General features: G+C 41.5%; 1 protein-coding gene across 2 annotated transcripts in view; it reads left to right on the forward strand.

The window, feature by feature from the left end:
• TMEM200A (transmembrane protein 200A) overlaps positions 1–21,986 on the forward strand; it is a 73,626-nt gene that overhangs the window by 36,069 nt on the left and 15,571 nt on the right. The window contains exon 2 of one of the 2 annotated variants that reach the window (XM_047857806.1): positions 3,528–3,646. The exons of the other annotated variant lie outside the window; for it this stretch is intronic. The gene's annotated coding sequence lies outside the window, so the exon portion shown is untranslated. The remainder of the gene's footprint in view (positions 1–3,527; positions 3,647–21,986) is intronic. 2 annotated transcript variants of the gene reach the window in all.

The following is a 21,986-nucleotide window of genomic DNA, read 5'->3' on the forward strand; positions in this document are numbered from 1 at the left end:
TAAAACAAGACCTTTCCAATATGTCTGAAGCTCTTGTGTGTTCTCCTCCTTCCTCCCCCGAGCAATATCTTGAATTTTGTATTTTATATCTTGCTTTATAGTTTTGTCCCATGCATGTATCTCTCCTAAAGGTCTTTTGTTTAGCCTCACATGTTTTTAACTGTAAATAGAATAAAAATGTATATAGTCTTCTGAAACCAGCTTTTTCACCCTCTGTTACGTTTGTGAGATTAATCTATGTTAACAGGTAGTTTTCTCTCATCTGATTCCCATTTGCCTGGTGCACCCTTGTGGACTCTGCACCTGATGCATAATGTCCTCAATTCCAAACAAAATAACCTTACTTCTCAGTTTTTATTCCCTGAAAATTGCTTACTCTGTTTCACTGGGTCAGCCTCGTTGCCAGAAACAACATTCTTCTGTCTTGAACAGAAAACCAGATCCCTCTCCTTAATTGTGCATCCATCTCAAACTTCTTCTCTGCCTCTCTCCTTTCCTTCAAGACTAAAAATCTTAGAGTGAGTGGTTCATACTGTCTTTATGTCTTAGCCTCCCATTCAGGCTTCATTTGACCTCTTGATGGTTGACCTCTCTGTGTTTAAAAAAAAAATGTTTTTTATGTTTTATTTGTTTTTGAGAGAGAGAGAAACAGAGTGTAAGCAGGGGAGGGGCAAAGACAGAGGGAGACACAGAATCTGAAGCAGGCTGCAGGCTCTGAGCTCTCAGCACAGAACCTGATGTGGGGCTCGAACCCACAAACTGTGAGATCATGACCTGAGCCGAAGTCGGATGCTTAACTGAGCCACCCAGGCGCCCCTCTCTGTGATTTTTAAACGCTCTCCTTTGGTTTTCTTGATAAAGCTCATGGTAGGTTCTTTTTTTGCCTCTGCTAAATGTTAGTGTGAGCCTCAAAGAGTTATAATCTGGTTTTCTTGGTTTTGAGCACACTGTACCTGGTTTTAATGTAGTGTTCCGTTCATTTCATATGGATAGGGTGAAGCCTCCCTCACAAAGTGTAAAAGGCTTCTGGAATTATAACTGTGCTCTGGAAGCTTTGTGGGACCATATTAGGCCTGTGTAACTGAGGGGATGAAAGAAGATGGAGAAACTTGACCTTGCATCTGAAGATGCTTAAACGTATTTTAAGTACCTTCTGAATAACAGTGATGAGAAGCAAAATTAATTGGAAAAAATCTAAAAATGTTTCATTTTATTCAGGGATTCAGTTCGCTTTGGAATAAGGCTCAGGCATCAAGATTGTGAAATATCAGACATACTGGGTGGCAGGATGAATACTTCTTATTTGGGCAAGACTCTTACCACAGAATTGTTGATATTTAGGAGCTATATTTCGTCTGCGTTTGCAAAGTTCAGCAAAGAGAATTAAAATAATGCGCTAGGTACGTTCAAAACCCCAATCTCTGTTGCCACAATTTTCTCTGTTCAAATATTATCTCGGTAATTTACCATTAATTACCCACGTCCCTTTACACCTCTGTACATGAAGATATTCATTTGACCAATATCATAAATGCCTACTATGTTGAAAACACTGATCGATGCTGCAAGAAACCCAGAGATGAATGGGGGATATAGCCCTCAAGTTGCATCCAATCTCAAGGAGATAAAGCCAAAGTAGGCAAATAAGTTATGCTGCAAATCAGATTACAAATTGCCTTTAAGAAACAGAAAAGGTAGAAAGGTTCATATGAATAGGGAGCTTGACTCTCCCAAACTTTGAAACATTCTTTTTTGAAGCAGGTTGAAGAGACTGTATATCAAACATGAAATCTCTATCCTCTGTCCTTCTAATTTTTATATAAACACTGTATGGATGCATTATTTACATACCACCTGTATCCTAACATTTGTGCTAAATGTAGTTCATTTATCCTACTTGCATTGGGTACTTAATGGACATATAAAGATTGGTCAGACGTGGTTGAGGCGTTCAGAGCAGTGAGGAGGAAGATATGGACACCACATTCCCAGTGTGGTACAAAAGTGCCCCATTTTGCACTGTACTGTAGTGACCCGAAGGAGGGAGGTATGAACTCTGAATGTTCAGCTAAAGCAGATCGCACAGGTTTCAGGACCCAGTGGGGCTCTTGAAGGATGAATCAAAAGTTAACCAGAGGGACACAAAAGGAGCACATTCCAGGTTTCTACCCAGAGGGGGCGCCTTTCAAGGGTTTTTCTTTATACCTGAGGCTAGAGAAAGTCTATGACAGACCTCTTCCCACACCCTGTGATTAGTTCTGTCACTGCTTCTGTCTCCACTCTGCATCCCTGGAGGCTTCTATTTCTTACCTGTTTTCCATGATTCCTGACTCTGAGCTTTGAATGTCTGCAGAACCCAGATTGGATTTAGCAGACACTGTGGCTTCAACAGGGCTGGGGAATCAGACACAGACGGAAAGAAAGGAGCATGTGAAAAATCAGGGATGCAAACATGGTGTGAGACAGGGGCACCTGGGTGGCACCTGGGTGGCTTAATTGGTTAAGTGTCCGACTTCGGCTCAGGTCATGATCTCGCGGTTCGTGAGTTCGAGCCCTGCGTTGGCCTCTGTGATGACAGCTCAGAGCCTGGAGCCTGCTTCGGATTCTGTGTCTCCCTCTCTCTCTGTCCCTTCTTCACTCATGCTCTGTCTCTCTCTCTCTCTCAAAAACAAATTAACAATAAAAAAAAATTTTTTAAATGGCATGAGGCATGTGGGGGGTGTGAGCAAATATGCGTGGCTTGAGTACAGGTCGGGCGCTTTATGGAGAAGAGGTGGGAAATAGAGTTGACCAGAAAAGCAGTGTCCAGACCACGAAAGAACATGTGTGCTTTGTTGAGGGGGTTTGGATGTTATGTGGGAATGGGAAAAACCTGAAAGGCTTTCAAGTGACACAGTACTCGAAAAGACAGGCATTGTATGCGTAGTGTTTCCTAATTTTATTGTTTCTCCTTTGAGGCTGTTGATGAGGTACACTGCTCCCATCCCCCTTCAAAGAACCTGCCCGTCTTGTCGTTTGTTGGCCAATAGCCTGCAGGTGCCACATCTTCTGATCTGCCTCCCCTCCCTGGCTGCCCCCCAGTGATGACTGAGCAGGGCAGGTTACTGGTGCCAGGCCAGGTCTGCCCAACACAGGACTCTTCTAGTAGGCAGCCTTTGCTTGAGGTTGTACTGGCAGAGACTGTCTTAGAGCCAGCCACATTAGATCCTCTTTCTTTCCCCCTTTCCTTTCACAGGTGCCAAGGGTTTATGGTGGCCTGAGGCTTCTTCTGCCTGTTCTGAACCCTCCCCATTCCCTCTGTCACGGGGGTTTCCCCCAGTAATCTCTTAACATTTCTAATTATGTCTTGACATCTGCTTCCCATAGAACGGGAACTGACACCTGATGCTTCAAAGTCTATTTTTAAATTTTAGTGTATGTCTTCACGTGGTTATTTATATGTTTTATCTTCTGAGCTAGCATGCTTTCCATTATATGAAATAAACTGCTGTAGGAAGTGAGAAGTAATCTCTAAATTATCTCAGCAGAGATTGGACTCCCGGGAGAGCCAGGCTTCTCTGCACAAGTTTATCATTACCGCTACCGGGGATCTGACGGGCTTCTGGATGACCAGTGCTGAACTGCCAGCCTTGCTTCGTTGTACTTAGTAAGTAGTTCCCACATCCCATCATGGCAGAATTGGCTCAGGTTCAAAGAGCTCATGGACAGGAAATGCTTCAGACACGATTTTTTTCCTGCCTGTCATTCTTATAAGTATTTTGATATGTCATGACTGGCAGGTGGTTAGATAAAAGAGGAAGATAATTCAGCGTCTTAAAAGCCTGTGACCTAGCATGTGGGGGGGGGGGGGGGGGGAGCGTGGAGGGGCGGGGCGGCAGGGACAGGATTAATTATAGCAAACTACCGTGTAATTTTTTTGAGGCAGTTTTGACTCTGGAATATCATGCCTTATGTATTGAAAGATACTTCTTCACTCTCATGTTTTAGTACAAATTCACTAAGTGAATCATCTTCTTTAAGCTATAATCTTCGAACATCAGACAAGTATGTAAGCTAATTTTTAGTTTTGAGAAGGTCTATCATATTTATTGCAGTTCATGTAATAAGGCTAACAGCAAAATTCTATACTACATTTATTGAAAATAAAGTGCTAGGTCAGCTGTGATGTTTTTTGAAACTAAAATGAATCTGTTTGAGTTAAGTTGTGGAACTGAGCTTTATCTCATCTCCCGGCCTGACTTGCAAGTGTTCCTGTGATCATAGCTCCTTTGTAAATTCTCTGTGAATGAGAATTCTCTGGGTGGGCCAGGACTTAGGGAGGGACTGATGATCAACCTCGTCGTGTTGGTTGCACTGCTTTGTTCTCAATGTACGCATTAGAAGCTCTTTAGTAAGAGACAGCTAAAACGCCAACAAAAATTCAGATGGATTAGAAATCTGTGGAGTGATAAGATGTTCAATGCCTTTAACATTAACTTTTCCATTAAAAAAAACCACACATTTTTTTTAAGTCCAAGTGCTCTAATTATAACTGTGGACATTTTCTAGTAAATTTTCATTTGAAGAGAATACGTAATACGTTGTTTAAATGTGAAAAGAACCATGTAACGAAAAATCTCATATTTCTGTGATACTGCTTATTAGTGCTAGGAGTCTATTTGTTGAAAAGATTTCATGTGATATCATAACTTTGCGGTATTTAGAACCCATGCACGAATGAGACCTTGCCCCTGTTCGGTGTGACAGATCTCTTGTTTAAACAAAGACAAATGATCATCAGCGAATATGACAAGAATGATTACTTTAAAAGCCCAAGTGAAATGTTAGTGAAGTTATGTCTTAATTCTGATAAGATTGAATTTGGGGGCTGTATGACCTTCTTATTTAATTAATAATGAGTTATCAGTGTGTTGTTGGAGCTGTAGGGAAACCACAGTGGAGTACAGAGTGGCTACTACATTTGTGTCAAATGGAAGTTTGGGAAAATCAATATGGCACCTCACATTGGCATTCGAGATTTGTTTCAAACCAGTAATTGATTGGGTTTGATGGGAATGAGTGGATGGGGTGCTAAGGCAAATCAACGCCAGATTTCAAAGTGTTTATTTTTCTTAAACCTCATGCTTACGGAGATTTTGCAAATATAGTACAAAGAACTTTTTTCCCTAAACCACTTGAAAATAACTTCTTGGCACACAAGTACCTTAGTAGGCATTTCTTACAAAGACATTCTCTACAGAGCTACAATATAACCATCAGATCCAAAACATTAATATTTATACATTACTACCATCTGATCCTCAGACCCCACTCAAGTTTTGCCAGTTGGCCCAGTAATGTCTTTTATAATGAGAGGATCCGGTCCAGAATCACGTGTTGGACTCAGTGGTCACATCTCTTTCTCTCCTTCAATCTGGAATGTTTCTTTGGTCTGTGCTAGGCTTCATGATCTTGAAAGGCCAGTTACTGAGGGATGTCTTTCAGTAAAAGTTTGTCTGATGATGCTTCCTTGTTCTTAGATTCAGGTTTGGCAGGAGTATCAAGAAGTAGTTGTTGAGGAGGAAAAATAACTTTGTATCCTCTTCGGTTCAATGTATGGAGACCTGCAAATTAAACTGACAAAGATGGGTTAGTAAGAGGAAAGAAAAATAGATTTAGTTACAGATGTACAGGAGTTCGCAATATGACTGCAAGAAGTAGTAAAGATTTGAGACTTCTATCCCATTTTAATAAGGAATAGGGAGGGCCAGATAGGTACTTCTAAGAGAACTAATTGCTTTTTAGAAGGGAAGTGCAGAGAAAGAACACATAGGGAAAAACAAATGACTCTGGACTAATAAATGGGCCCTTAGGAGAATAGATGGGAGATATGATGGTTAAGCGACAGTATCTGTTCGGGTGTGGTACCAACTTCTCTGTCTGAAAGAGAATATTGGAGTTGTTTCCAGAGATGGGATTTATGACAATGGGATTTTTTTTTTTTTAAGTTCTTTTGGGCCTCTGCTTTTAGGCAGATTAGGGACTTCAGGAATTCAAAATGCCTGTATCTTAAAATAATTTTTATGCCACTGTGGCTTCCTCCGGATCCTTTCATGGTTCTCTATTCTTATTGTGTCATTCAAGTGCATGAGTTCAGTTCATCTCATGATAATGATGTTCACTTTGATCTGGTGTCTGCCACCCTTCAATCAAAGTTTCACAGTGTTTTCCATTTATAATTAATGAGTATTTTGTGAGGGGGTACTTTGAATTTATGTGAATATCTTGTTCCTTTTTAAACTTCCAGTTTATGCATTTGTTAGTTTATAGTATCACAGTCTCATGGTTTCATAGGTCATAATCTGTTACTACCATTATTTATTTTGATGTTCAGTTGTTCCGGGTTTGGCAAGAGGGAGCTCATTCAACCTGGCTTCTATGTCCTTTCGACATATAGCCATCATTGTGAGCATTTCCTTACTTTTGGGGGGCATATGTTACACACTTTCTCTACTCTAGTTCTGAAATTAGCCATTTCTCCCAGGAGCTCTTGTTCCTTTTAGTGGAGAATGGTATTTAGAAACGAAAATCTGGGTGATAGGTGTGTACATTGCTGTCAGGGTGTTGCTACTGCTCACAGACCTTCTCAGTAGATAATAGTCATCACTGCTGTCCCCACCCCACCCTAGGGGGGCTCTCTCCTCACTGTGCTCTGATTCCCTGTGCTGGGCTACAGTGCAATAGCACTGCTCCTTTGTGCTACTCTGGTCTCAGCACCCACATCAGGACACCTTGCCCACTCCCACGGGGAGTCCTATCTCCCCTTGCTCAGGCTATGACACCCTGCACTAAGCCACAGCCCCATGTGAAAATGCTCCTTGTTCTGTTTGGGCTCTGAAAATCTGTGCCTGGGTATCCCCCACCCCCTCCCTGTGGGGATATCTTCTTTGCTCAGATTTTGATGCCCAGGTTAGCCAAACATCCTCCTCATTCTAGCTAGGCTCTGACACCCCATTCTTGGTTACACCATGGCTTCCCTACTCCCATGTGGATTTCTGCCTTACTTAACCTCACCAAATGGCTTTAGGAGTGAATTGTTCATGAAGCAGAATGAGGCTCAATACCATTTTTAAACGTTGATGTAGAAGTAACCTAATAATTTGCTAAACTCAGAAGATGTATGGTCATATTTTTTAAACCAAGATTCTGGAACATACCATCAAAGAGAAATGATTTCTTAAGTATCCTCATGTCGGGGTGCCTGAATGGCTCAGTTGGTTAAGCGTCCAACTCTTGGTTTCGGCTCAGGTCATGATCTTGCAGTTCGTGAGTTCGAGCCCCCATCGAACTCACGTCAGGGCTCTGCACTGACGGTGGGCAGCCTGCTTGGGATTCTGTCTCCCTCTCTCTCTGCCCCTCCCCAGCTTACTCTCTGTCTCTCTCAAAATAAATAAATAAACATTTTTAAAAAATTAAAAGAAAAGTATCTTCATGTCAATTTATTTAAGATTTGTTTTTTGATACAAAGATACATATTTTAATACAGAAGAGCTTTGATGTTTAATTTATTCTGCATTCAATAAGAAACGAACACATATTTATAGCATATCATCTCCAAAATAGACATGTGCATTAACTACTTAGGAGTAAGTTGTCTTCAGAGGATTTTTGTGTCCAAAGAAATCCATGATGAAAACTTCAGAATCGAGAAACAGCAGTTCCTCATTTACATTCCATCAGATCTGTGATCTTTGAAGTTAGACAAAAGGCCCAAGGGAGTGCCCATTCTGCACATAGGATGTGTATCTGTGACCCCAAATTTATATTTGCAGCCCAGATCTTGACTGCCTTCAAACCTCTCTACTTTAGATTGTTCTTTTGTCTCAACTCAATTATGTGAAAGCTTTGTCGTCGACATGCCTGTGGGATACCACAATGGAGACGTCAAGCAAGCATTCCTTGGATTTTGTGTTTATTTTATGCCTCACGGGCATCTCAGACTCAGCATGTCCGTACCTGAACTCTTGATTACCAATACCACCCTTCCCAGAACAAATCTTCTTCCCAGTATACCCTGTCCCATGGCACAACCATGACCCCAGCCAAAGATCTGGAAATGTTCTTGGATCATCTCCTGTATCCCTGTGTAGACTAGGTCGGTGCATCCTGTGGTCGGTTCTGTTCTTTTCAGTATTTCCTGACTCAACTCTAGTTGGCGTGGGAATGGGATAAAGCTGGGAATGAGATGTCAGACTTCATTTAACCTTGACCTTGAAGTGAGGACAGCTCCCTCTCAAAACCTTTGGCCCTGCCTACACACAAACACATCCTGCCTGGCACCATCAAATGCCCGAGGCCTCCCTTTGTCAATATGGTTCCCAAAGGCAAATTACAAGGGGTTCTGTGGCCCAACTGATGACAGTCACAAGGTTTCTGCCAGACTTTCCAGTTTAAAGCATAGGATATTGCTCTGAGACACTGGCTGTGAAGGACCCCAAAGGAGGACCTAGTTGGAAAAAAGAGTAAAAAGATAGAAATGGATACATAGAGGGCTAAAGTTCTTCATTCTAGATGAAAATGAGACAAAGTTGAAAATGAAGAGCCTAGTACAATCCTCCTGGAAAGCTGGGTGCCTCTGGAGTAAGAAACACCTGTGGGCTGGGGAAGAGAAAACTTCCATTGGCTGTACATGGAGCCCAGTGAGTGAGAGGCCTGCATTCATCTTTCGAAAAGAGGAGGAAAGAAAAAAACAAAACAGAACAAAACTCTCTTCCTTCATCTACTTCCCATCCTCATTCATTAGCCTTACAGCTTTCAGAGTGATATCTGCATACCAGATCATGTCACTGACCTGCTTAAACACACATAACACTTAACAAACCCTGTGATTCTTATGTACACGTGATCAGCCCCTTTCCCTCTCTCCACTTTTATCTTTCTTTGTTCACCCCCTCTACTCTCTATGCCCTGAGCACCTGGCCTTCTTTCTGTTCTTGGAACATATCAGATTTTTTTGCTACCTGAGAGCTTTGGAACATCCTCTGCCTAGAATATCATTAACTTCCCTATTCCAAATAGAACCTTTGAATCTTTACACCAGAGCCACCTGCTTACTGATGAGTGTGGTTTGGGGACTAGTTTCTGTTCTTCAGTATTATTTATTTTGTACTCGGAGGAGAATCTCAGTGGCAATTAGTATGAAACAGTTGTTAACCTTAATGTACTATTAAGAAAACAACAAGAAAAAGTCCGCATCCAACTGCTTCCAAAATAAAAGTCTTAATAAAAATCAGTGTAATTGTGGCATTGAGAATGTACAAAGGAGAATAAGCCACAATGTCTATAAAATATTCAGCATAGAAAACGCTTTGAAATCCTGGGGAGGGTGGGGAAGGAAATTCAAAGTATTATTGTTACCGAATTATCTCTAGTTCAGTTTTCACATGACTCACTTCAGGAAAGAAGATGAATTTTTATTAATGGTGTTTGTAAGTACTATAATAACTTCTCCCATGTCCATGGGACAGTCCAGTGTACAACGGGGTGGGCACGCATTGTCTCTCTTGAATTTCCAGCCTCATGAAATCAGAGAAGGGACCTGTGTAGCATCACTCGACCAAGTCCAATGCCCTGGGCTCCACCTTCATTCAGTAAATAATTGAGGAGCACACTCTGCATCAAGCCCTAGGCGAGAAATCTGTGAACAAAGTGTGCTCATGATCTACTAGAGGAGAAACATAATAAACAATTAAGCCAACAAATACATTGATGTGCCTGGAGGGATATTTTTCCTTGCTCATACACACTGTATTTCTGGAGCCAGGGACATACTGAACTTCCAAACCAACCTTTAGATATGAAATACAGAGGAAAGGAAGAGTCAGAGACTCTTTTGATATATTAACTCCTAGGAGATACTTATAAAGATTTTATCATTTTGTAGATGATGTATCCAGGAGAGCTGAGAGCTCATCCCCACCACCCCATCCAGAGTAGAATTCAATGGCATGCAAGGGCTTGAAAATCTAGCCTCTGAGGAAGCAGGAGGAAAGAGAAGAGAGAGGGGGTTAGAGACTGTGGAAGGTGGAGAGAACAAAGGTTTGGCCCAAACAGAAGGGTTTTCTTCTGCTCGGTGCCTGATGAGGTGCCAAGTCAGGGAGATGAGCAAAAGAGTAAGGAAACCTCCTTCACCTCCAAATCCCCATGCACGCTGTAGGGACTAACAGATAAAACTGGAACACGGAGAGATGAACCATTTAGTATGTTCTCAATTCTGTGTGCCTGGCTTGCCGACAGCAAGCTTCATTATTAATGAATTACATCGTTCCTTGGTGAAGAAAGCAGCTGTTTATAATTTCAAGAGAACAATATGTCAGAAAAAAAGAGAACCAAAGACTCCATAACATGATAGAGGCCTAAGTTTTGATAGGACATGGGGACTCCCTTGAGCCTCACTGTCCTAGTTTACTAAGATTTTTTTTTTAATCTTTATTTTTGAGAGAGAGAGACAGAGCGTGAGCAGGGACGGGCAGAGAGAGAGAGAGAGACACACACACACACACAGAATCCGAAGCAGGCTCCAGGCTCCGAGCTGTCAGCACAGAGCCCGATGCAGGGTTCGAACTCACAGACTGTGAGATCATGACCTGAGCTGAAGTTGGACGCCTAACGGGCTGAGCCACCCAGGCACCTGATAGTTTTCTAAATTAATGAGAGATCTGCCCACCCCTCTCTGCTCTAGAGATCTTCCTTCTACCTTAGTGCCTTCCCTCCTTCCCACAAGATCGTTCTTGGAGGGTGTCTGAGGTTGTGCTTTTATCTAAAAGAAAACTGCAATCTGATATGTAAATGAGTTGCTGTGCTAGGTATGTGTAAGGAATTATTACAGTATTTGTAAGCATCATTAGAGAAAAACCATCATCTTTAGTGAAACAAGTCATTTGGATATTAGACCAGAGATAGCAATATTTGATAGCAATAATACTCTGAATTCCCATCTCTTCCAAGGTTTCAAAGTGCTTCATATACTGAATGTTTTATACACATCCCTGCTTTTTCTTTTCCTTTTTGCATTTTAAATGTCATAATTACACTGATTTTTATTAAGACTTTTTTGGGGGGAGCAGGGTTTTTTTCTGTTTTTGTTTTTGTTTTGTTTTGGTTATTATTGCTGGTTTTTTTTTTTTAATAGTAAATAAGTTTGACAATTTTTCCATACTAACTGTTGCTGGTATTCTTTCCAGGTCAAAAAATAAATAATGCTGTAGGAAAACAGAAATCAGTTCCAAAACCACGTCTATCATTTAGTCTTTGACTCGAGTGTAAAGATTCAGGGGGCCTATTTCATAAGGAAAAACAACATTATTATGATTCACAGTCATTAAACCTCATGCTTGTTTTATCAGTGAATTCAATTTTCAACTTTTGGGGCACTTGGATGGGCTCACTTGGTTGAGTGTCTGACTCTCGGTTCCAGTTCAGGTCATGAACTCACAGTCATGGGATCGAGTCGTGGATTGGGTTTCACACTGAGCGTGGAGCCTGCTTGATTCTCTCTCTCCCTGTCTCTCTCTGCCCCTCTCTGCCCCGTGCATGTGTGCGTGTGTCCTTTCTCTCTCTCTCTCAAAATAAATAAACTTAAAAAAATAAAAATAAATTTTCAACTTTTGATTATACGATTGCTCTGTGTGTGTGTGTGTGTGTGTATGTACATAAAATCGATTAACAGGAAGTCTGTAGGAATATGAGACCAATAACATACTCAAAACTAAACTTTTCCCGCAAACAGCTTCTTTTCATTTGTTCCTTGTTTGTCTAAGTGGTGTCTTCATCCATCCAGTTGCTCAAGCCAGCAAGTGGACATTATCTTGACATCTTCCTTTCCGTTACCTCCCACATCTGCTTTAACACCAAGATCTCTTTATTCCTCTTTCTCAGTTCTGTCCATGGCCACCACTCTGCTTCAAGCTACCATCATCTCTTACCTGGATTGCTGTAGGGCTTCTTAACTGGTCTTCCTAGATCCCATTTTTGCCTCCTTTCCCTCTGGCAGCAGGAATCTTATAATCATGCAAATCTGATCCTGTTCTATCTCTGCTTAAAGCCCACTTATGTGTCTCCCAAGGTAGTTATGGCCCTTAATATGATCTATGAAATCTCATGTGATCTTGCCCCTACTACCTTTTCCCTCATCCCCTTGCCCAAGTCACATTGCTTTCTGCTCATTTCTTTGAGATGCAGTACTCTACCATTTCAGAGTCCTGGCACACGCTGTTCTTTCCTCCTTTCTCTACCCTATCTTAGAGTCACGTCCTCAGACTCCTTAAGACTAAGGTAGATCACCTTGATATTCACTTCCATGCCATCCTACATTTTCCCTTTTTAACACATGTAACACTTGTAATTATTTGTTCAGTGTCTGTCTTCCCCACTCAACAGTTAGATCCAAGGAGGGAGGATCAAGTCTGAATTTCATCATTTTATCCCTGACTCCTAGCAGAATGCTTGGCACATAATGAATGGTCAGTAAATATTTGTTGGGTGAATGAAAATGAATAAATGAAATGAGTGAGTGAATGAATAACAGACTGATGTGAATATCACTCAGAAACTTACTTTGGTGTTGAATTATTATGACAATTCAAGTTAGAAAAAAAAACAGTGGGGTGCCTGGTGGTTCAGTGGGCTTAGCGTCCAACTCTTGGTTTCGTCTCAGGTCATGATCGTCTCAGGTCATGATCTCGTGTCGAGCTCTGCACTGTGCAGAGCCTGCTTGGGATTCTCCGTCTCTCATTCTCTCTCAGACCCTCCCTGTGCGTGTGTTTTCTTTCACTCACTCAAAATAAATAAACTTAAAAAAAAAAAAAAGAGATTCTCAATAGTCTTGTGTCTCAGATTCAAATTGACTTGGTAGTGTGTGGGAATACAGAGCATCAGGTGAAGAAACTTAAATATGTTGGTAAGCCCTGAACAAGTGGAAAGCCTTCTTTATGAGAATATATATAGAATGTAACATCTAGAAAATACCTTCTTGTACTTATACTACAATATATCTAAACAACTTTCTTACCTATAAAGGCTGATCCAACATAATAACTTTATGTTCTCTAGAAATTTGTAGACTTCATAAGAACACAGCAAAACTAGGAAGTAAGCACACCTCCAAAAGTCAAAAAACAAGGTAAATAGATGTCCTAAAGCCCAAAGCATATGTATACCCAAAGTCTTCACTCCAACTTTGTTTGCCTTCAATTTGCACATAAGATCAGTCAACTTATTTATTTGGCTCTCTCATTTCTTTTTTTTTTTGTTTTGTTTTTTGTTATTTATTTATTTTTTTATTTATTTTTTATTTTTTTTAATGTTTATTTATGTTTGAGACAGAGAGAGACAGAGCATGAATGGGGGAGGGTCAGAGAGAGGGAGACACAGAATCCGAAACAGGCTCCAGGCTCTGAGCTGTCAGCACAGAGCCTGACGCGGGGCTCGAACTCACGGACCGCGAGATCATGACCTGAGCCGAAGTCGGCCGCTTAACCGACTGAGCCACCCAGGCACCCCTGGCTCTCTCATTTCTAAGGACAAAGCCCCACATAAGAACTGGAGAGTGAAAAGCAATTGTAGTAACCAGATTCCCAATGGCAATGTCAGCCAACAGCACATTCATCATTCATCTCCCCCTCCCCCAGACTTCTGGGCAACTTTACTCGCATGACAACACTAACCACATTCACCTAGTGACACAGTTATGCTTTTAAAAAGTCTCTTTCCAGGGGCGCCTGGGTGGCTCAGTCGGTTGAGCGTCCGACTTCGGCTCAGGTCATGATCTCACAGTTCGCAAGTTCAAGCCCCACGTCAGGCTCTGTGCTGACAGCTCACGGCCTGGAGCCTGCTTCAGATTCTATGTCTCCCTCTCTCTCTGCCCCTTCCCTGCTCATGCTATCTCTCTCTGTCTCTCAAAAACGAATAAATGTGAAAAAAATTTTTAAAAAAGTCTCTTCCCATTTTTGATCATAAACGTCTTAAGGCAAGACCTTGACTTTTCACAAAGCTTTCAGAATATCATACAAAACCATGTCATCGTTAATATATTCAAAACACGGGGCGCCTGGGTGGCGCAGTCGGTTAAGCGTCCGACTTCAGCCAGGTCACAATCTCGCGGTCCGGGAGTTCGAGCCCCGCGTCAGGCTCTGGGCTGATGGCTCAGAGCCTGGAGCCTGTTTCCGATTCTGTGTCTCCCTCTCTCTCTGCCCCTCCCCCGTTCATGCTCTGTCTCTCTCTGTCCCAAAAATAAAATAAACGTTGAAAAAAAAAATTAAAAAAAAAAAAAGAAATACTTTTATCCCTAATAATGAAAGTTAAAAAAGGTGAATACAACGTTCTGTTTTTGTAGAACTTGTGAATACAAAGCTCAGAGAGTGTCCCAAGGCTGACGTTTTAGTGTTGATTTGTTCTGATTTTACAAGCCCTTTAAACCCAACCTAGCTCACGGCAACCTATTGAGGATGGGAGGGTAAATATTCTCGCTTTACAAATAAAAACCTGAAGCCTTACCTTAAATTATTATCTCAAGATTACAGCTTATTAAGGACCAGAACTTTTAGTCTTTTCAAGATACATTTAGTCATAAAAGCAATGTAGCAGGGTGACAAAATCACAGGTTTTAGTGTCAGAAAGATCTAGGTTTGGGTCCTTCCTCTGGCCACATACCAGCTGAGTCACAGTGGGCAATATGCTTAATCTCTGTAGATGGGGGCAATCTTTGGACAATTATTAGTCATGTGATACTATCACATAAGTTTGGTGGAAAGTGAACTGGAACCACAAGACTGAATCTTTGAGAAATCAGCTAATGAATTTCCTTCAGCTCCGGAAGCTAGAGGGTCAAGCATTAAATGAAAAAATATTTACTTGGTGACAATACCCTTCTGCATTTAAGTCAATTTTTAGCCTTTCTGTCTCCCAATTTGTTTTGTTTTTTTTTTCAATGTTTATTTACTTTTGAGAGACAGAGATAAAGAGTGAGCGGGGGAGGGACAGAGAGAGAGGGAGACAGAATCCCAAGCAGGTTCTGCTCTGTCGGCACAGAGCCTGATGTGGGGCTGGAACTTGCGAACCCTGGGATCATGAACTGAACCGAAACCAAGACTCTGATGCTCAACCAACTGAACCACACAGGCGCCCCCGGCTCTCTCAGTTTCTTTATAAAATGTTGGAATAATAGCAATACCCAGCTGTATCAGTCAGAGTAGGTTATGTGCAGTAACAACCAACACCCACATTTCAATGATTTAAAATAACGAAGATGTATTTCTTATTCATGCCCACTGTGGGTTGCCTGGCAGCTTCCACATCATCCTTACGTGAGAACCTGAGATGATCAACTTTTACCGTCTGGAATGTTGTCAGTCATCACGGGGAGGAGAAGGATCATAGCAAATTATGCACTGGCTCTTAAAGGTTTTTGCCAGCAAGGAACCCATGTCTCTTCACGCATACTTCAGTGACTAAGGCAAGCCACTTCTCTTGCCTAGATTCACAGGGTTGAGAAAATGCAATCCAATAATGGGTTTATGGGCCTGGGAAGAGAATTGGAATATTGGTGAACAGTCCAAATGACCACCACCCAGCCCTATTAGGATTGTCAGGAGGATTAAGTTAGTGAATGTAAGCCTAAGCACTGTGCTTGGGACCTTACAAGAACTAAGTAAATGTTAGGGATTGTTCTGACTTACATTGGTTACAAACTTTATTAACAGTGATTACTTGAAGCTTATTTCAGCTCATTGCATGTCGTGTCCCTTAAGAAAATGGAACTTCTGAAAGAAAGCCTGTGTCTAGGGAAAACGTAGGGCTGCATAACTTCATAACCTTGCATGACGGAAATACCTCGGTATAATACACAGACATAGCATAATGACTCAAATGACTTGGGTGTGACAGTGGTTTGTTATTCTTTTCTATCCAGATGGGAAACTTGTGGTTTATAAACTGCTAAGGACAAAGAGGATTGGAATTATACATTTCATGTTACAAAGCCAAGTACATTATTTTTGAGAGGGCAGCCCTGTTTCTGCACATTCCCTTGTGCTGTGTTAAGCAGCAAACACAGCCAATCTGCTTCTAGGTTGATAGTGAGCAGGTCAGGTCATAGAGCCGTTCAGACAAAAATAAGCCCTCAGTTTTTAGAGTCCTCGTTCTTCTCCTTTAGTCTTGGGTCCCTAACGCCCCAGCAGCATCTGGAACTTGGTTGGTTGTCACCAACTGAATGAAGAACAGAATGAATATGCAACAAAGATATTGTCCCCGTTTAAGAGAATCTCAGGCATAGAGAGAGCACAAGGGGGCATTTTCTCAGTGCACAGGATTCTGAACTTCTACGCTAATCGTCTTTCCCTTCCCCCTCATTTGTTCCATCCTTTGTGACCAGGCCATAACCACTGGGAGAGGAGCAAAGAGGAGTCCCCTGATCCTACAACACCACTGGACACTGTTGCCTTGAGCCTTACTTCTCTAGTAATAGCATTCCCTTACCCACCTCCTTCCACTGCTGAAAAAGAATCCTGTTTTAGAAGAAACACAGTGGTCCCTTCCCCAGTGTTTTATCTGAGTAGAGGCTGGATCTCTTAAGGAAATTCTTCCATCTCTGTGGCTCAAACTTCAGCAGGCATCAGAATCACCTGGAGAGCTTGTTCAGACAGATTGCTGGGCCCATCCCCAAGATTGCTGATGCAGTAGGTGGCAGTGGGCCCATGAACTTGCATTTCCAACCAACTCACAAGTTATAGCAATGTTGCTGTAGTTTGAACGGCGTTACTCTGAGCCCTGCCTGGGCTCCTTCCTCCGGATGCCTCCAGACTTCCTGGTGCTAGTTTCTTTTTAGGTACTGGTTTTGCTTAATTTTCTCATGTTGCTTTTGAACTGCTGGAATGATCCTAATTATTCCTCTTCGGATATTCTAAGAGAACTCGTGTTCTCTTTTATGTGTCTGTCCAAATATTGTTTTGATTGTTACAGATTATGAATTCCTAAGGATTGGAACCATTTCGTCCCAGAAGACCTTATAGAGAGAGGGGAGGCTGAGGGAGTTGCCTGCCCACGCTACACTTAGGAAGGCTGTATTTGGTCAGAATAGTAAAGGGATGGCTTCCTTGTAGCCAAAGACATTGGATCCCTTCATCAACTATTTAAAAAATTTGAGTGTTTTCATTATTCTCCTGGTATCAAGCTAGTTAGCCAGTTGGCCTTTTTTTGAAATCACTGAAAAAAGTTACATCAGCTATATGGGTGGAATGTAAAATTAATGTGTCTGCAATTTTGCACAAGGAGTTTATCATTTGGTTGGCCGAGTCAAGTTGCAAATTCATAGCCGTAGCTCTTGAATCGATCTTGGTGTAACAACAAAGTAATTTGACTTTGACTTTTGAGAATAAAGACACACATGAGCCTGAAGGAATGAAAGTCTGGATTTTAAGTTATCTTCTATTTGGGATATTTGTTATTAGATGAGCAAACTAGGAATTGTATTTAGTTAGATGGTTAGAGTGAGCTCTTTTCCAAATGGCTTATCTGGGTATTTTCTCTGTGTGTCTCTAGTTACACAGAGGCATTTGTGTGGCTCGATGGGCAGTCGGCTGTAGACACCCGTGTATCTGCTTTGCAGCTGTGAATGTGTGTGTGTGTGCGTGTGTGTGTGTGTGTGTGTGTGAAATAGGTTTTGCAAATAGAATGCTTATCACTTTGAGTTTTTTATATTCAGTTAACATATTTCTTGACCAGTTCTTCTTGTCATTAAATGTTTTTCTACATTTTTGAGAGGACTGCTAGTTATTTCTTTATTTGAGAGTACCATAATTAGTTGGTTGAATCCTGGTGGTAGTATAATTGCCAAATTACCCTCTAAAAAGAGAGAAAACGCTTTTATGTAAACATTGCCAACCAATAAAAAAAAACTTTGCTGATATTTCCTTAGTTTATACATATGATACTTTAGAGGAAAAATGAAATCTTTAACCTGATGGGATTTAAAATATTCTCAATCAGTTTAGGGTGATGGGCTCGTTTTTAAATAACCTTCTCTTAGTTTTGGTCACATCTGTAGCAGGGAAGAGATAAAATACCAATAAGTATGCCTCACAGTAATAAGATACATAAGAAACTAAATAGAAGAATGTTGCTTTTTGGAATTTTTGATTTTTATGTTATCTATGCATTGAGTGTAGTTTTGGTACTTTTTTTGGGGTTTTTTTTCATGTTTTGTGTTTTTTTGAGGAACTCGATTATTTCTCACATACAACTCTGATGGTTTTTACAGAAATGAGTTCTTATAAAGGTTAGAAATGGAACTCATTTTTCATTACCAACAAATGCAAGTTATTGAAGGCATGGCATTGTGCTGTGCAGTTCAGAGATGCGTATGATTTCTTTCTCTAAATGACATTTTTTTTCTTTAATGACATACTTTGTTGTTTCCTTGAGTAACCTATTTTTCCCCACTGCATTCCAAATTCATGAGCGTAAATTCTTCCTTCTTCCCCTCATCTCCTTGTTTTCTCTCAACATTTCCAATCATGCCTCATCCTTCCCCTCATCCTAGTTCTGTTAAATGTGCAGTATGATTGAAGGAGAAATCACATGTTCTCGGAGCTAAACAGATCTGGATTTGAAGCCTTGCTCTCCTACTTCCTGGCTGTGTGACATTAAGCAGATTGCTTACCCTCTCTGAGCTTCAGTGAAATGGTACAGTTTTTTCTCCTTCACAGATTTTTCCGAAGATTAAATATGATCATGCATATTAAGTTCCTAACAAAATATCACAGCTCAACAAGCACTAGTTTCTTTCTCATTTCTAATTTTTCAGTCTTCCTTCAGTTTTCATACTTTCCCCCAAAGTCTCCAGATAAATAATTTGTACTTCTTCACTGTTTTCTTGGAAAAGATTCAAAGTTTTTTCTTTGTTTCTGGAATTCATCATTTTATTCATTTTTTTTAAAAAATTTTTAGATGTTTTTATTTTAGAGAGAGAGAGACAGAGCAAATGGGAGAGAGGCAGACACAGAATCTGAAGCAGCCTCCAGGCTCTGAGCTGTCAGCACAGAGCCCGACGCAGGGCTTGAACTCACCGCAAGATCATGACCTGAGCCGAAGTTGGGTGCTCAACTGACTGAGCCAGCCAGGCGCCCCGAGGAATTCATCATTTTTAAAAAAGTCACCATTTAACTCATATTTACTTTGATCTCAGTAAGGCTATAGAGCTTAGGTCAGTCAACGTTACTCCTTTTAAATCTAAACGAATCCTAAAATGACCTTTGAAGTTGTGCATAATCCTCAGCTATTTTCTGAGGGCAGGCAGGGCTGGGTTGGGGAGCTATGGACGGTGACTGGCGTCTCCATCAAGTAAGACTCGGGGATTTTACCACTGAATTCTGTCTTGTGCTTGGAGATTGCCGATAGGAAATTACGCTTCTTAGTTCTAAACCCCCAGCCCGCCTAAATTCCTGCACGTCCATTCATGTGATACTAACGGCTCTCTCCTCCATTCTCTCTCCTGGGAATCCCTCTCTGTCTCTCTGCTTTTCTTCCTCCCTTCTTTGAAGACAGTGTGAAGGTCACCTTGTTTATGAAACCTCTCCTGCTCATTCCCTCCCCGTATCCCCACCCTGTACGGTCACCGTCTCCTTTTGGCCTTCTCTGTACCCCATGAATGCTTCCGTGACGTGCCTAGAATGTGTCTTACCACCTGCTTGTCCACCTGCTTCTAGGCTGTCAGCCTGATAAAACGCGCAGGCGATGTCAGATTCACTTCGGAGCTCTGGCACATAGTCGGTGTTCAACAGATACGTACTGAGTGCCGAAATAAATGTTAGACATCACAGGCATGGATCCCTCAGATAAAAGAGCACAGAAGGTTGAAATTATTGTAAGTGGTGATCTGAATTAAAAGCAGCCCAAGCAGTGCTAAATAGAGATGAGTGAGATTCTCTGCTTTCCAAAGGGAACTAGAAATCTGAATAAATTACCAACATCGTTCTGGAAGGATTAGGAATGTTATTTGATTTATTTAATTACTTGACTTCATTATCTTATATGGATTTAGGAAGAAGGAAGACTTCTCTTCATCATTCAAAAAGTAATAAAAAAAATAACGCAGACGCCCTATAAATAAATGGTTTAAAACAAAGGATTTTGAAGCCTGAACCAGCTCAGCAGTTTCTTCAATCCTCTACACAATTTTCCTTCTGAGGATCCGCCAGTTTGGAAGGAATGAAGAGGCTACAGGAGTTGTATAGTCAGAACTCGAGTTGGCAGACCTGTAGAACCGTTATTTCTACGTAACGTGTGTATCTTCTTGGACTCTGAGCTCATCGGTAGGAGGGGATGTTGATAATTACTTTTCAGAGTTGTGAGGATTCAATGAGCCAGCATATGAATAAACCAACACATTTTTGATTCATCTCCAAAAGGCTACAGGTAAAATCCGTGGGGTAGCATGGAACCACAGCAAATCTAAAAAATACTTAGAATATTAAAGCAGTTATTATGTTTGTGGGTTGGATATCATTGAGGATCAAAAATGTAAACAAATGCTAAGTATGTGTTTAGAAAGCACACACATCAGAAACTCATCGCTGTAACCCTATTAGTATTTGACTTTGGTGAAAAAACATCAGGGCTGAAGGCATGTTTTAAAACTCCGATTTCAGTCATGTGAATTTATAGGACAGCTCAACCTTGGCATGAACTCATCTTAAATAAGCCCCAGGGATGTTAATGCCTGAAGAAAAGGTCCACATAAATATGCCTGCTTTATGTTCAGATGAAGCAGGGAAAAGGCGTGCACGGGGTAACCCTTGAGTGCAAGAAACCATCTCCTTCCCACGACCCCGCCCCACTCCTCACTACTGCCTCAAGGCCCGGCTGGAACAGGGACGACGAGGACGATACCGGGTCTGTGTAGACACAGGGCTGTGCTGCACGTAAAGCGATGAAACAGGGCCAGTGGAGGAGGCCGCACAGAGATCTAATTTCAGGGCCTGAAAATTAAATAAATTTCAGTCTTGCTCCATCATCTCTGTGAGGAGACGAATGTAAATCAGGTTAAGTGGAAGAACCCTTTCCGGAGCCCCAGCCCCGGTTCCCTTCGTAAGGAAGGCTGAAGAACTCTGTCCAGCCTCTGTGGCTGCATGCATTATGAGAATAATAATTCTGAAGTCGCAGGCTAATCTCAGACAGAAGCCCACTTCCACAAGTGAATCAAAGTCATCGGGTTAGAATAACTGAAGATCGTCAGTGAGGACTGAGCTTTGGGGAAAGAATAATGCCATAGCCCCTCTGACCAGCAGGGAGCCATGTAAGTCAGGATGACCCAGGCACAGGCGAGCCAGTCACCCCGATAAAGGATTTGCTTGACAATGCAGCGCGTTGTTCTTGAGCATATCCTAGACTATAAGTTTCTTAAAGACAGATGCAAGTTCTTAATTCATCTTTGCACCCCATAAATGTAGATGTTGCGCTTTGTTTTCTCGGCATGTAGCACGAGTAAATCTTTTATTCCTGAATTTCTGATTCCGTCTCGTTAGTGATTTTAGCCATTTTCTGTTTTCTCTAGTTCTGCGTTTTTGCCTAAAGGCAAAATTACACCTTCTTTAAATGTTTGTTTATTTTTGAGAGAGAGAGAACATGAGTCGGGGAGGGGCAGAGACAAAGGGGGACGGGGGATTCTGAAGCGGGCTCTGCGTTGACAGCAGCGAGCCTGACACAGGTTCAGACTCATGAACCGTGAGATCATGACTTGAGCCGAAATCGGATGCTCAACGGACTGAGCCACCCAGATGCCCCTACACCTGTTTTTAAATGAGCAAGCCGCCACATTACCCAAATGTGTACTAGGTTGCTCTGCCTTCTATTCTTATTTTTTAAGCTGTAGCGTCCTTTTGTTGTTGTTGTTCTGTAGAGTTCCAAAATGGAGATGAAATAAAAGCAATACATGCTTCTTGCAAAAGAGTGAA

Source organism: Prionailurus viverrinus, chromosome B2 (genome assembly GCF_022837055.1).
Source record: "Prionailurus viverrinus isolate Anna chromosome B2, UM_Priviv_1.0, whole genome shotgun sequence".
In the NCBI taxonomy this organism is placed as follows: Eukaryota; Metazoa; Chordata; class Mammalia; order Carnivora; family Felidae; genus Prionailurus; species Prionailurus viverrinus.